General features: G+C 39.9%; 1 long non-coding RNA gene across 1 annotated transcript in view; it reads left to right on the forward strand.

Annotated features, from left to right (window-relative positions):
- LOC116659019 overlaps window positions 1-16,092 on the forward strand; it is an 85,922-nt gene that overhangs the window by 50,541 nt on the left and 19,289 nt on the right. Inside the window, exon 6 of the long non-coding RNA XR_004314290.1 lies at window positions 1,896-2,020. This is a non-coding gene — a long non-coding RNA (uncharacterized LOC116659019). The remainder of the gene's footprint in view (window positions 1-1,895; window positions 2,021-16,092) is intronic.

Below are 16,092 nucleotides of genomic sequence, written 5' to 3' on the forward strand. Positions count from 1 at the left end.
ATGGCATTGCAGGTCTGAGGAGACAAAGGCTATGGCGCCCCTCCCCCCAGGGCACATCAGGCATGTTGCTTTGCTTTTTTCACAATTTATGGGGGACCGAGGTTGTTCTGCTCCGTATCCCCTCCCAGCCACGGTGCGCAGCACCCTGCAGTCCCCCGGGGCTGCCTCAGTGCAGCCACCCCAGTCCTCCGCCCGGCTCAGGCGACCTGTCCTGCCCCCAGCTACCAGCTTGCATCTCGGGCTGGGTGTCGTGGGGACCCTTTGTGCCCATTTAACTCAGTTCTGTTGGTCAAGGGGTGCTCGGGGCAGATCTGAGCCTTAGAGGCTCTCCCTCCGTCCCATTGGCCTCTCCTTTGGAGGGGGGAGACCCAGCAAAAGAGTGCCAGTCCTCCTTTGCTGCTCCCTCCCTGTGGGACCGGTCCTGTACTGTTTTGCTTTTTCTTCTTTCTTTTTTCCTTTTCTCCTACCAGATTTTTGGCGTCTTTGTCTTTTGAAGAGGGCGATGTTCTGTCGGAGTTCGGCAGGTGCTCTGGTTGGCTGAGTGGGCCCATAGGTGTGAGTTTTGGTGCATTTGTGGGATAGGGTGAGCTATAAGCGTCCTTCTACTCCCCATCTTGCTTCTCCCTCTAATGTTCTTTAAATAGGACAATACCTCATTATTATCACCGTATTTCTGTTTTTCCTTATTCATACATATTTCCTATATATATTTTAAAGAATATCTTCTTATTCTTGAAACTCCTTTCTCCTTCTTTTCCTCTTCAGAAATTATTGAATCCTTTCCTTTTCTCCTTAGAATAACGTCCCTGGTTCTTTCTCCTTTTTAATCTCATAAAATGTCATTCATTCATCTCTTTCCTGAAATCCCAAGAATAGCCAGACTATTTTTTCAATAAATGGACTGTAAAAGCCATTGTTCTATAGTAAAAATAATATATCAAAACCAGAGTGGACCTAAACATCTATCGTCTAGTAAATTTGTAAGCTTAAAAGAACTCATGTGTACAAACTCCTTTTAAAGGTACCCATGTCCGCTGTCTTATGAACACCCACTGCACTGATGCCCCGTCTCCACCTGGCAGGCCATCTGCGTAATGGCCATAGTTTGTGTGTATGTGCCTCACCATCACCCACTGCAGTTATTTGAGCTGTCTGAGCTGAAGTGACCTAAAGGAATGGTTTGGTCAATCTTCCATTCCTGATAATAGGAGAGAAGAGTTTGTATTGGCCAAAAATTGAGACATTTATACCTGCTAATTTTTACTCAAAAAAAAAAGAATTTAGTCCCTACCATTCCCTAGAACATCAGTGGTGGGTGAGAATAGAGGAGTGGGCTGGATGGTCAAGGTTCTTGACCTCTAAAACTTAGAGTCTTTAGAAGTCAACATTCTAACATCCTTCATTTGATATTGTGTCAATCTTCCGTCCCTTCTTGGCAAGTTACAACTATACATCATATGCTTAGTTTTGAAAAGAAAATGAATGAAAGTAAATTTTCTTAGAATTTCTTAATACCCCTTGAGATAATTATAGTTGACAGATAAAATAAAGAATATCTTATAAAATATGAATTTCAGATAAACAATGAATAATTTTTAGTATAAATATGCCCCATGCAATATTTAGATATGCCCTAAATTAGACATACCTAAATCTGGCCACCCTGAATTAGAGAAACAGGACATTGACAAAACGGGGAGAATGACATTCATCAGCAGGAAATTCACCCTGATGGCAATGATTTGTCAATGGTATCCCCCAGACCCCTCTGTCCCTCCCATACCCACCTGACACACAGTATCCTCAGTGAATCAGAGTAAGATACTTCCAATTATCGTCATCTTGATTGACATTCAGTACATGTGCTTGTTAATGTGATGTTTTATGTACAACAGGTGTCATAGCCCAGCTCCCCCTCTACTACTCACACCTGAAAAAAATTTCCAACTTCTCAAGCCATAGAAGATTACTTCCAGCATATTCTGCATAAAGAACAGCCTGAAGGGAATTCAGTACTAAGGTATGGTTCAACTTCAGTGACTGAATTACCACATCTATATTTGAGACTTACAAATATTTGAGGGCGTCGGCTTTGAATTAGGAGATCAATAGTTCTATTTTGATTCTAGGGCTTTTATCTTTTGCCCACATTATGGGAGAAAAAAAAAGCAGAAGGCATGATCTTTATCCTTCAGAATGAATGGGCCATCTTACTAAATTGGCACTCTTTGTACATCTGTTAGATTGGCAAGATTTGGGGCATCGAGAGGTCAATACAGAACCCTTTGAAACATGCTAAACTGGGTAGTCTAGGTACTAACCCGGGAGATGGGAGAGAGCTGTGTGACGTGGGCAGAGGGAAAAACTTGATGGAAATAGTATATTGGCCCTTTAAATGCTGCTTCCGTTTCAGAATTTTAATACAATTGAATCATATGCCAGAGAATACTTAGTAATGAAATGTAAATTTCTTTTGGTTGCTCACTCTAAGTGAAATGTGAATAGTCTATCTTTTTTAAATTCAAAAGTTTTTAAATATATAAAAATATATTAAAATTATGAGATAGCATATACATTTTAAAACTCTGTATATTTATCGTTTGACTTGTTATGTTGTTTGCTTTAGTGATGATTAACATTTCCAATGAAAAATACACTATACAGTTTTTCTTTTAATTAGATGATGATTTCATTATTATTTAGCTTCTTTTCATTTTCTGATAGCTGACTTTTAGAAATTCATGCATCTTAACAGTTTAATCTAAGACTAGAGGATTGGAATAAACAATCAGCAGATAATTTATTTACTGTCCAAAATCAACCATCAGAACGTTCAAAGCTAAAGGTGGTATAATAGATGCTACTACTTCTATATAAATAATCTTTTCTGTAGCCTTGATTTTGGAATGTGGTCCTACTTAACAACATTGCAAGTTTCCTTTCCTTTAGTTCGTTAGCATTCTATGCCTGACTAAAAGCAACAGTGAGGCTCTACATTATTTTTGGCACTGCTTAACCCCCAAATTAAGCCAGTTGGCACTCCCTCACACTCTAGGTGGGTTTTATGAAGTGCTCTGGCTTATGTTTGATGTTTGAAAATGTCAAATCAGTAGCTGTTAGCGCTGGAATGCGCTGCTGCAGTTTGATAAACAACCTTTAGAAGGCAGAGCATTGCAGTTTTTGCAAGAGTTTGGGGAAGACAGGCAGGGACCAAAACCAGACAGATCCCCATCAGTGTTTTGAGTGAGAGGAGAGTTTGAAATGGGCCCGGCTTGCAACTGAAGAGTCACTGGGGCAAGGCTCAGCAGAGGACTGTGGTGCAGTAGACCCAGTCAGAACAGGGCGAAGCTGTTGGCAGGTTGAAACCTACCATCTTAGCCAAACAGGGAGGGCTGAGAACATGATCAGATGAGTTAGCAGCCTACCAAGAATTTCTTAAGGAACATAAAACAGCCAGATAAGCAGAGGCTGAGGTCTAGCCTCGAGCTATTACTATTACTTCCTGTAAGCTGTTTCAATGAGCTCTATTAAACTTAGACCTTCTCTCTCTCTGGGCAGGCACAAGCCTTCTCTGTTCATATTTGTTGGACTCTGTTGGGACAGATCAGCAGCTATATTTTCACTCCCCAGCCCTGAGCCATGTTTGTGCAGAAAATCAGTGCTCTGCCCGGAGACCTGAGCAGGGCCTCTCTTCCAGGCTGAGTCCTCTGATTGCCTTTTTAGCCTCCTTTGTGGGGCTTTTACTCTGGCCTCTCCCCACCCCCACATCCTGGGCCAAGGGCCAGGCTTATAAAACCAGGCTTTGGATCAGGGCTTACACATACATTGCCTATAAAAATGTCTCTGAATCAGCAATAATTAATCTCCTGTGCAACTGTATGTGGCTCTGAAATGCTGTGTGTGCTTAGCAATTGCTCTAACTGGAAACAGATCTATGGAGGTTGGTCAGGGATGGTATAAATATCCTCATTCAGTGGGAGAAAAACATCTAGGAACATTTCTGTTACTGTCTCTTTAATAAAGCTTTTAAAACTACTGAACTCTGATCTTGGGTTTCTAAGTGTTACTGGGGAAGCCTGTATCCAGTGTGATTTGATTGCATTGTAATGTCAGGCCATCTAATGTCAGGTAAGTGACTTTCATCTCAGGGCATTCAGAAATTCATGGGAGTGTTTTTTTTAAGTTATTACTACAATTTTATTTTATTTTTTAACGCCTTTACTGTGGTTTGGTTCCTCTACGGTAAACTACACGTACTTCAGATGTACACTTTGATGAATTTTGATAGACGTATACGCCAATGAAACCACCACCACAATCAAGATAGCTCACATTTCCGTCACTCCCCAAGAGGTGCAATTTTTCAAATTCCCAATTTATCCCTTCCCACCCAATGGGAGTGTTTTTTTTGGTTATCATAGTGACAGGGGAAACAATACTGGCACTGAGTGGACAGGAGCCAGTGATGCTAAACTTCCTGTAATACACAAGACAGTCCTGCAAAACCTGGAGGAACCTCACATAACATTCCCACGGCACACCGACGGTTGACAATATTTGTAGTGCACTCTAGTTGACTCCCAGCTGCGTTCCCACTAGTTACTGTCCCAGACATTTTTGGTTCTCAGAACCACTCAGTTACTGCCATAATTTCACATTCTTGTTTTCTCAGACTCTTCATATCATTCAACAGAAACTTTGTCAAATTCCCTCCATGTGTGCCCACCCTGTTCTCCTTCCTACCTTCTCAGAGAAAGAAATCTTTCCAAGGGTAACAACAGCTCCACCCAAGGTGTTGGTCCCATCCATCCCAACTCAGTCTCTTGCATCTTCAGTGCGTTGCCAGTCCCTTCTTCCCTTGAGAAAAGTGCTTGGGGGTGGGGTGTGAGGGGCGTATAGCTCAGCGGTAGAACACCTGCTTAGCATGCACGAGGTCCTGGGTTCAATCCCCAGTACTTCTGTTAGCAATAAACTTTTAAAAATAAAATAAATAAAATAAAGCGAGCAAACTTTTTTTTTAATTGCTTGATTTTTCTATCCCAAATACCAAATAAAAGTAAAAACAAAAACTCTTAAACCTGCTACTTAGCCCCTCAAATTAACATTGCATTTTATTTCTTCATCATCCACTGGCTCCTAAGACACTCATGATCTGGTTTCCAGTCCCCAGTTCTGTTCCCTTGAAGATTTCCTCCATGGTCTGTTGCCCAATCACTCACTCTTCAAATTCCTTGCATTATTCTGCAAAACTGGATCCTTGATATGCCCCTGACAGAAGGTCATTCCTTCTCCCATTGCTTCAGTGGCCTCTTGAAGTTCCCAAGACTAGGGCCAACCAACACTATACGGGCATCTTCGTTGTCCTGCGCTTCACGTTAACATTTCCATCTCTGTGCCTGCATAGGATCCTGGCTGTTTCATCTTCCAGGCTCCTTTTCCTCATCCTTTTCCCATACCCTGGATACAGGATTGGCTGCACTCCACTCACTGTACTTAGCCTTCTTCTCAATTAAGTGAATGATCTGCAAACCTACACACCTAACTAACCACAACCCTTCTCTTGAACTCCAGGCCAGACTGCCAGCTGCCTGACAGGTAACTCCATCCAATAGTTCACTATCACTCCTTAAATTCAACAAAATAAAACCTACAACGTTTTAGTGTGTTTCTCTTATAGCACTTTAAGTTTGGGAATTATTTTTATGGGTGAATGTCTCTATGACCATCCTAGGGGCTCTGTGAAGACAACAATGGTTTCTTATTTAATTTCTGCTCTAGAATCTAGTGTTTTAGAAATGTTAATTGGATAGTAAAGAAATTGATGATTGAGTGAGGACTTAAAGGTCCATTGGAAAATAGACTGTGTCCATCATATCTGTGGTCCAATACCGAGCACAGTGCTCAGCACATTGTAGGAACCATACAAATATTTTTTGAGTTAATCTGTCTCCTTGTCTTCCAACGCCAGCTTCTACTATTTTCTTTCCTACCAACGTCAGTGATACTACCACTTTCCTAGTTGCCCAAGTTGCAAAGCTCAGTCTTTTCCGATCTTTCTCTGGTCATCAAATCCAATAAGTCACCAAGTCTGATAAATCTCCCTCAAAGATTTTAAATATTCCATTTTATGTCATTTCCACTGTCACCGAGCTGGTGTGCGCATCCCCGTAGACCAGTATTTTCCAGTCTGCTATCAAGTACTCTATCAGAGGTTAACAGAGGTATGCTAAACAAACACACACAAATCAAGAACTGGCTGAACAGGACCAAAGGAGCCTGGGAGGTAGATACTAGAGATCAGTTGAAGAACCTCCTTCCAATTAGCAGCCTCTCTGAAACTTTAATTGGCTAAATATATATTTCAAATACCATTAAAAGGCAATATAATTTAATATATAGCATTTTTCAGAATTATTTTACCATGGAAGCATTTTTCTGATATTACATCAATTTATGTCTTCTGAAAGAGAGTTCCATGTAGAGCCTAAGTTTGGGAAATATAGACCCCAAACTACTATAATAGCATCCTAGTTGCTCTCCTTGACTTCAGCTCATCTTTTTTTTTTTTTTTTTTCAAATCCATCATTAAAAAGAATGCCTAAACTAGTTTTCTTGAAACCCAGCTCTGATAGATTATTCTCTTGTTTACCACCCAGCCCCTAAAAAATAGGAGATTCTTAATGGCACCTAATGATTTACCTAATGAATGTTCCAAACATCTAATTCTTTAGCATGGTACAATGGACAGGATAAATTAGATAGTAATGCTGCATTAGCAAGCAATTCATAAATCTCAGTGGATAAAAATAATTTTTTTTTTTTTTTTTTGCTCATGTTATGTGTTCATCACATGTCAGCAGGAAGACTGCTCATTTTTAGTGGCTCAGGAACTCAGGCTGATGGACTCATGCCAAAGGGAAGAGAGAGCTCTGGAGTGTCTTGAACTGGCAATGAAATACTTTGACCAGGAAATGACACAGGTCACTTCTACTTAAAACTTAGTGGCTAGAACTAGTCATATGATCCCATCTCAACACAAGAGGGACAGGAAGTGCAATTGTTACCCCAAAAGGAGAAGGGAAAAGACCCCAGTTCTTGTCATACCCAAAAGATAAGAATTCAGATCGGAGACAAAGCGTTGTGTAGCAAAAGATTTTAAAGGCTTGATTAGCAAAGGGAAGCACCCCTCCAAGAATGGGAGGTGGGCTGATCCAAGGGGGTGTAGCAATGGTCTTTGTTTGCCCCCTTCTCTTGTACCCTCGCTTAGCAGTGGTCTCTTGATTGACAGCTCTTGCCCCTGGAGCGCTCAGTCATGTTCATCCCCTTTTGCAAATGTCTTTACCGGTGATGCACACAGAAAAACCCATGGGGGCCTAACCTGCAATGCTGATTATATTACAATGAGCACTGGGTCATGTCTGGTTAGGTCCTTGTCACTACTGCACAGTTGTGGCTGTCAGGTTCCAACCGGATTCTTGCTGGCACTCGTTTACAGAAAGCAAAGCCCCTTTATGCTGGAGGCGGGCCTACTGCTATCTTCTGGACCCTCCTCCCCCTCCTCCACTTTATCTGCCCAGTGCCCCCGACTTATCTAACTACCTAACGCAATTATATGCCCCAAAAGAGGGCTTATGTTGAACCGAAATATTTGGCAAGTGACACTAACGACTACCACACATAGCATTCTTGCCCTCTATAAGCTTCTCTAGTCTATCTTGGTTTATTTATTTTATCATTCACCCTACATTTCAGTCAACTGAGGTCATTTCTTCCATTCATTCAATAACCAGTAAATATTTATCGTGTACCTACAGTGTGTTGGGCTCTGTGATCAGACTGGAAAAACAACTGTGAACAAGCCCCAGGGAGGGAGACAGACAATGCAGAGTCGATTCCATGACTGAGAGATGAGGGTCCCCCGGGACTAGAGGCTCCCAGGGGCTGAGCACCAAACCCCAGCCTTGTGTGTATGGTAGCAGACCGGCATGTAGCAGCTGGAAGCAAAGGTGAGAGAGACCCAGTTGAATCAACGTGCTGAGATGGAGGAGAGGGGGTGGCCCAGTGAGAAGGAGGGAATGAGAGAAAGGGCGCTTCAAGCTCAGGGGACAGAGAGGGAATTTGCAAGTAGGATAGAGAAACCGATGAGGCTGAGGACGGGAGCCTTGGTCAGGACATGGTGAGCCTCTTTGCTGCACTACAGAACACCGACCTTAAAAGCCCCAAAAGGTAAGCTGGGCTTTCCCAGGTCCGTGTTTCGGATCTCACTATTTCTAAAAACCTGTCCTTTTCCATCCATCTTCTCACAACCAAATACTCACATCTACCTTTACTAACCCTAGTTCAAATGACCCTCTCCTTGTGAATGGTCCTTAATTCTTCCAAGCGAAGAAATCTCCATTTTTCACTGTTTAATTGCTTTCTGCCTTGCTTTGGCTTGTCTGCCGATCTTGCAGTAAAGCTGCTGGCTCTCCTTTCTGGCACCATCACCTTCTTGAAGGATTGGGAGTATGTTTTGTTCTTCATCCATCCTGTCCTTACATTCTTTCCTGCGGGCAGCAACACATAGTTGATCCTCAATAAATATTTGTGACTCTTAGATCACTTTTTCATAGATGTTTAGTATCAATTTGTAGGTCATATTTAGTACTGAAGAGAATATATTTTTCAATAAGAAAATATCTTTAGTGAAGGAAATCTTTAAATATATTGACTTCTTTTTTGAGAGAGTTTGGGGGGTCACTATAAAATACTTTGAACTACTAAATTGTATAATTTGGGGAATGATGTTTTGAAAATGGAAAGTAAAGCCATTGGAGGAAAGGTTAGAAAATTTTATTTAATTTGTAGGAGGAAATTATAAGCATTATGTTACGATGTCTTAGTTCCTAAAGTTTTACTTTTTAAGTTTCATTTTTGTGTGGGTGGAAAGATACATTCCATTGGTTTTTTTCACACACATTGTGAATATCATTTATAAACAGTTATGTAATTAAATAAAAGTATTTTAGGAAAATATACATTTTTCATGTTTCTAATTTTTTTTTTTTTAGTTTTCTGTCTTTAAAGAAAAACTCTTCTGTCCCTAAGGAAATTAATTTGCATCAAATGAAGGTATTTTGTCACAAAAAGCAAGCCTTATTTATTCTATTGCTCTTGCATTTCTGTTTCAGTGAATATTCAATACTTCAGTAAAGTAATAAAGTGCATTCCCTAAGAATGTAATAGTTTCTTAAATATTCAACATTAAATGAAGTTTAATCTTGTGTGTGTAGATTTATGCCCACAATGGATTTCCTCAGGAGATTTTACTAAAACACATAGTATCTTAAAGTCTAAATCACCCACCCACTCTTTACCTTAAATATTTAAGCAGATATGATATATTCATTGATCTCTAAGGATGTCCATAAGGTTCCTACCAGTTCCTCGCCACCCTCACACTGCCCCCTTTGTTATCTGTAGGATGTCCTGAGAATAGAGCCATTGCACTAGAGGACTGAAAAACTAACTACCCTGTGTAATTCCAATTTTATGCTCATTAACAACTTGCCCTAATCAGTTGGGCATTTGGGCTAAATAGCACCAGCAGCATGGGGTGCTGAATTTAAATACTACCCCAGAATACAATAATTAAAAAATAATATGGTTATTATCAATATTTGGATAATCATGGAAATTATTCTTTGAAGAACCAAATTCTAGGAAATGTGTAGACCTAGAAAAGCAATTTCTGATTTTGTTAACTAGAGAACCATGTGGCCACCACATGGCTTACCTTCTGATCAGTGATACCACAACCCACCCACCTCCCTCACCACACACACACACACACACACACACACACAAACGGAGTGCTGAAATTTTCCTGAGAACAAAGACTTTGGTTTGTCATTCTTCCCGATAAATTCATCATAGTGGAGTAATTGGGACATAATGTTTCCTGTCAGTACTGGAGAACACCACACGAAACATCTCCAAATATGTTTGAATAACAATGTTTAGATTGACTTTTAAAGCTGCTAGGATTGTCTTTGTGTAGCATCGTTTCCTAGGTGTGTTCAATCACAATGAAATTGTGAAAGTCAGAATACATTTAAATTTAAGATTTTTATTTTGGGGGTAAATAAAATTGGAGAAAAACATCTACTTTCCTGGGGGCCATTTGGTAACTTCACTAAGAAAGGAGTAAATTGTTTCTAGTTGCTTTGAGCAAACCCATATGGTGCCAATCATTACCAACACTGGCCAACCAGAGGGCTGAATTTCACTAGCATGTTTTGGGATTTCGTCTGATCATCTATTGCTGCTATGGCTAATTCTATGCAGAGACATTTTCTTTCTTGTGTTTTCATTTAATACTTTCCAGAGACTACCTATAATCAGTTGATAATGTTCTATTTTTCCATATAATTCACTAATAAAAATTTAGCCAACTTAACAGGAAATTCTCCTGGACGTCTGATCTCTAGTGAATACTGAAACCAAGCTCAGCATATTGAAGGAAGCAATTAAGAAGGCACCCCATTGTGTCTAGGTATGCTAGGTCAGCCAAAACAGAGGAGCTTTCTGTTTTTATGAGCTTTTGTCAAATTTAAAGTATGTTACATTTTAAAAGAGAAATTTAAAAGAATTTGTTAGGAGCAATGCTACTCTATAAACATTTATTTTTTTAAATTATTCTTCACGTAATTTAAAGACGACTTTTTTGAAATGAATGGCTTAGATATGCCAACAAAAGTACCTCTTCAATTTGCACACAAAAAAAGTAATAAAAACCATAGGTATTTTCTAGCTAATTATATATACACACACTATAGTATGTGTGTGTGAGTGTGTGTGTACATGCTATACACCATACCAGTCACGGGATGATCATTAATTGTGAAAGACTGCAAAGGTCTCCTGTTTCATCACTGTACTCAATGGGCGCTCCTCTATTCCCCTGGAACATGGTAGCTAATGCGCTTTCTGACCTTTGGCTCTTCCATTGGTTTCTCTCCAGTGCAGCCCCGGTCATGACTAGCCCTTGTACCGGGTCCACCACTTACCAAGCGCAGCTGCGCTTTTCACGTACTGACTCATGGAACCCTCACAGCGACTCTCTCACCCATCACCTCCCAACTCCTTTTCCTTCTTCCACTTCTCATTGAACTCAACTGATTTTTCGTAGAATCTCCTCTCTTGCTTCCTATAGTCTTGTGTTCAGACTTATTTCTTCTTCTTTTTTTCTGACCTAGTTCCCTCTTTGTGTCACTAGTTTATCTTCCTGACATATTTTCCCTCCTCTCCATCACATTTTTTTTTCAGTACTTTCACTTTTCCTAAAACCCTTTTCCCAACAGTGAGCTTTCAGGGTGCGTGCTCAGCACCCCAGATGTTCACGTTCCCATTGCAGGGTGGGTGTGGGGTAAAGGGAGGCAGACGGGCAGACTGGGTGCCTGGGAAGTCACTCACAATGACAGGGCACAGTGCCCGTTTGGGTCCAGAGAGAAGTAGTCAGTCAGATTTGCTCGTCAGATTAGCAATCTCATGGGAAATAAAAACACACCTTCTCTGATGAGTCAGTCAAGTACTCACCCTTCCTGGTGAAGATCTTAAGAAACGAGCTTGCATCAGAGTCACAGATAATTTTATACAGACCATAGTAAAGATCCTTGTCGGAAGTAGCATGTAAACCCCAGCACAGTGTCCTGTATATAGAAGGACTTCGTGAATGTATATTGAGCTGTATCAATGCATTCAATGGGTCTTACTTATTTAGTGGAAGTCTGTTTGACCCCTTCAGGGTTTTTCAGCACTTACGAATTCACTTATTCCTCCTCACAACCTTCTTATGATACCAGGTGGGAAGTACAGCACACAATGATGAAATAATTTACCAAAGGGCATAGTAGTTGAGCCAGATTCAAACCCAAGCAGGCTAGCTCCCCAGTCTGTGCTGTGGACCACTATGCTCCATCACCTCACCTCACCAGAGGAACGCCTGCCACAGGCTTCCTCTCTGCAACCAGGAGACAGACGTTCTCCTGTGCATTATTTCTTTTTGCAGAGTTGGGCATTTATGCTTCCGAGGTATAATGGGACGTGAGGTGCATGTGGGTTTGAGGCTTTGCCTTGATCCAGCCCTGATGTGCTTAAAGTGATCCAGATTTTAATAGTGTGAGTATCTTAAGCTTAGTTTGCTGCTAGTTTGAACAGGAGACTGGAACTTCTGTTTTTCAAGAATCTGGTAAAATATTTTTGTAGGTTTTAAATATTAAGATTAGTACCTTGATTCTTAGTTATCTGAAGTTTAGTGATCTGTTTCAGTAAATAAATTGTTAATCTCATTCACAGCTTCTCTCTCTGCACCATTCCTCTCTTGCATTAGTTGGACACTGATACTTCTAAAGTATGATGGGTTGTGTGGTACTGAGACAGGAAGGAAGAGGGCAGGGCACAGCCAGTAAAGGAATAACACAGCAATTAGCACCAAGATGGTGGAAAAGTCAACTCCCAATAGACCTGGGGGCCCAGGATGGTGGGAGATTTGACTTCCAATAGACCTTGAGCTTCATTATATGCTCATTGTAATATATTAGCATGGTAAATGGCACTCCCACAGATGCCATGACAGTTCTTTTTTTTTTAATTTTTTTTGACTTATGGTAGATTTATTTAGAGAGATACATACTGCATAGAGTGCAGGCTGTTTCAGAAGGCGAGAGAGAGGCCACAAGGTGTCAGGGTTGGGTGCTCAGTTTAAAGTAAAAGTAGGTACATACTCCACAGACAGAGTGCAGGCTGTCTCCAAAGAGGAGGGAGTGAAAAGGTGAGGCCAGGCATGGTGTTGCCAGCTTTTATGGGCTCGGTAGCTTCATATGCTAACAAGTGGGAGGACCATTCTCACTACCCTGGGGAAGGGGTGGGGATTCCCAAGAACTGGGCCACTGCCCACTCTTTGACCTTTTATGGTCAACCTCGAAGCTGGTCTTGACATTTCTGAGGCTGACCATAAAAGGTCAAAAATTGGGCGTTGGCCCAATTCCTGGGAATCCCTGCCCCTTCCCGAAAGTAGTTGGAATAATCCTTCTACTCATTAGCATAGGAAATTACCAAGCCCATAAAAACTAACAACCCCACACCTCATGGTCGCTCTCTCTCTTGCCTTCTGAGACGGCCTACACTCTGTCTATGGAGTGTACGCCTCTCTGAACAAATCTACCTTTATTCAACTATGGTTCACTCTTGAATTCTTTCCTGCATGAAGCCAAGGACCCTCACTTGGTGGGACTTGTCTCAGGGACTCAACCAAGACCTGGGACATGGCCATCCTCTCACACCCCATGTTTTCCGGAATCACTACATGTGGGTTTGGGGCTTTGCCCTGACCTAGCACTGATGTGCTTAAAGTGATTCCACTTTACATAATATGAATCAATCTTGGCCAACATTTCCTCCTTCTTTGAGCTTCTAAAAGATCTTATATTATTCTCTTGTCACAGACTGCCCTGGATTGTTATGGAAGACTAGTACATATACTAGTATTTGTCCGTATTTGTCCATAAATCAAAAAATAAATGAAAGAAGCCTGGGGAGAATTCTGTATCACCTGAAATTCACAAGCAGACTTATGTGTGAATATAATTTCAGTTATTATGGAAGTATGATTAATAACAGTTCTTATATAACTTTGAATCTCATTAAGTCTTTGAATCTCATTAAGTCCACATTCCACCTGGCTATATGTACATAGAAAAAAAATGAGTCAAATTTATATTAACAATCATCAACTTACAAAGGAAATAGTAACCTAGGGCAGGTTCTCCTATTTAAAATTAATTTTTGCTTGAAATAACAACATTTAGAAATTGCTCTTAAATATGGCCTTTATTCATTTGAGTAATAAGGAAGGTATTTAATACTATGTAAAATTGGTAGCTGAAATTGCATAGTTGGAAAAAAAAAAATCAAAGACTAGTTTCAGTTCCTCGAAGGTAAAAAGTTGGAGAGGGAAAAAGAAAATCTGGTACCAATCTTTTGATTAACACAATATATCCTGCGTGTAGACATCAAAACAAAATGGAAAAAATTACTTTCAAGACATCGATGATGAAACTGTCTTCTATCAGTCTTAATGACAGAAAAAAAAATTCAATGTATAAATTCCTATATTAGTGCCTGTGCAATCCATCAATATATTTATTCTACTTCCATAATAATTGTATTATTTTTATACATCCTTGCATAGCTTCAATTATATTCACTGGTTTCCATGTTATTATTCAATAAATTAACCAAAGCACTGTTTAAAATATCATAAGTAAAGGAAAATATTTTGTTACTAGATGACAGTGAATTTACCTCCAAGCAGTTCAGCTACCTTTCCCTTTTCATTCAGTTTCCCCATTTTTGCCTTGCTCCTTTCACAGATACACATCTTGGTCCCAATAGCCTGTTTCACGCTGCCCTAGACAGTGTGGATCTTCTCTGAACAATTTCCATTCATGCACACATAGACAGAAATACACACATATATAAAATAGTCCATTAGTCCATACTATTATATGATATGTGTGTGTGCATACTGTTGGGCCCTCTGATGTCCTTCAAAGTCCAATGGCCTCCCATTCCTGGGCCCTCAGACATCTGCCTGTGATCCCTCAACAGATAAAGTACATTCTTTACTGGGCATGTTTCCCCTAACAAACTAATAGCCCTAGGTAATGCCTAATCTCATGATAGCTCAGGCTGGCTTGTTTCCGCCCACCTTAGAGTCATAAACCCCACCGCCCTTCACAGACTCTAAACTTCTTGCATCACCTGCAACCAGACTTGCGCACAAACCAATCAGGCACCTTGTGACCAGACCTTATAAAATAGCCCAACTACCAGCCCTCGGTGCTCACACAGACACCTCTCTTCTGTGTGGCCCCCTGCTGTCTATGGCAGCATGTCCCAATAAACTCCTTTCTATTCCCATACTTTATCTCTGGTAAATTCTTTTACCAACCCACATATTATGGACCGGCCACCCCGCAGTGTCCCACAGCGCATACATATATATTTTTCCCACATTCTAAGTGCAATGAACACTGGACAGAAGGTACAATATAACTTTGTGTTATGATCGTTAGTAAATCTTCCCTGTGAACAATTTCACTTTCAGAATACTGCCTATTGAGATATTCTGACTTCAGTATATACTTCATGGTATCTGATCAAAGGCTCAAAGGCCAAAAAAAAAAAATCAGAGGAAAAAAAAAATTCATCCTGATACCAGCCTCATGATTTACACCATATATGCCATGTGTATAGACATCTTGCTTGCTACCACCAGAACAGGTAATAAGATGTTTAAATTACACTTTAAAAGAAGAGCAAGATACTTTTCAAGTAAATGACAATAAAATTAGCCAAGCTTGGATCTGAGTATCAGAGAGAACTGTAAAGAAAAAATGAACAAAAAAGAAAGATGAAATAATAATAAAAGATGAAACATTTTAGAAGCAACTAACATATTGAGTATAAATTTTGGGGAATTTGAATAAAATTGGCTATGCTTCATTTAAAAAAAATAAGAGATAATCTAAAAGTGAATATATTATTAAACAAATCACAGCTTATCAAGTTTTTCAAGTATATGCTTTACAGAATAAAAGAACATCTTTATCAAATGCCTATGAGATATATCTATCAGTCTTCTTATCTGTGTCATACGTTAAATCTCTGTTGTTTTTAATTTTGTGTTCGAAAAAATCACCTAATTCTCTACCTTCCATTGACCACATTATTAATGCCAGTATTTAATCCACCAAATCGGTGTTTACTTATAATGTGTATTGTTTACATTCTGTTACCTCAGATTCAATTTTGCAGTTGTACTGAGAACATTCTATAAAACATCTGCCCTAATACTACAGAGCTCTCAGTTCAGAATGAGGAATAAAATAGGAGGGAAGTCTTTCTGGATAACTTCTTAGTGAAACATATTTGTCTTTATTTCAGTGAGTGTTGTTTTAGAGGATTTGAAGACCAGAGAGCAAGAGAAAAAATTTAGTATCTCAATGTTTAAGAAAATAGTTCATATATGGCTTAATCTTAAAGCAAAAG

Source organism: Camelus ferus, chromosome 2 (genome assembly GCF_009834535.1).
Source record: "Camelus ferus isolate YT-003-E chromosome 2, BCGSAC_Cfer_1.0, whole genome shotgun sequence".
NCBI classification, from domain to species: Eukaryota; Metazoa; Chordata; class Mammalia; order Artiodactyla; family Camelidae; genus Camelus; species Camelus ferus.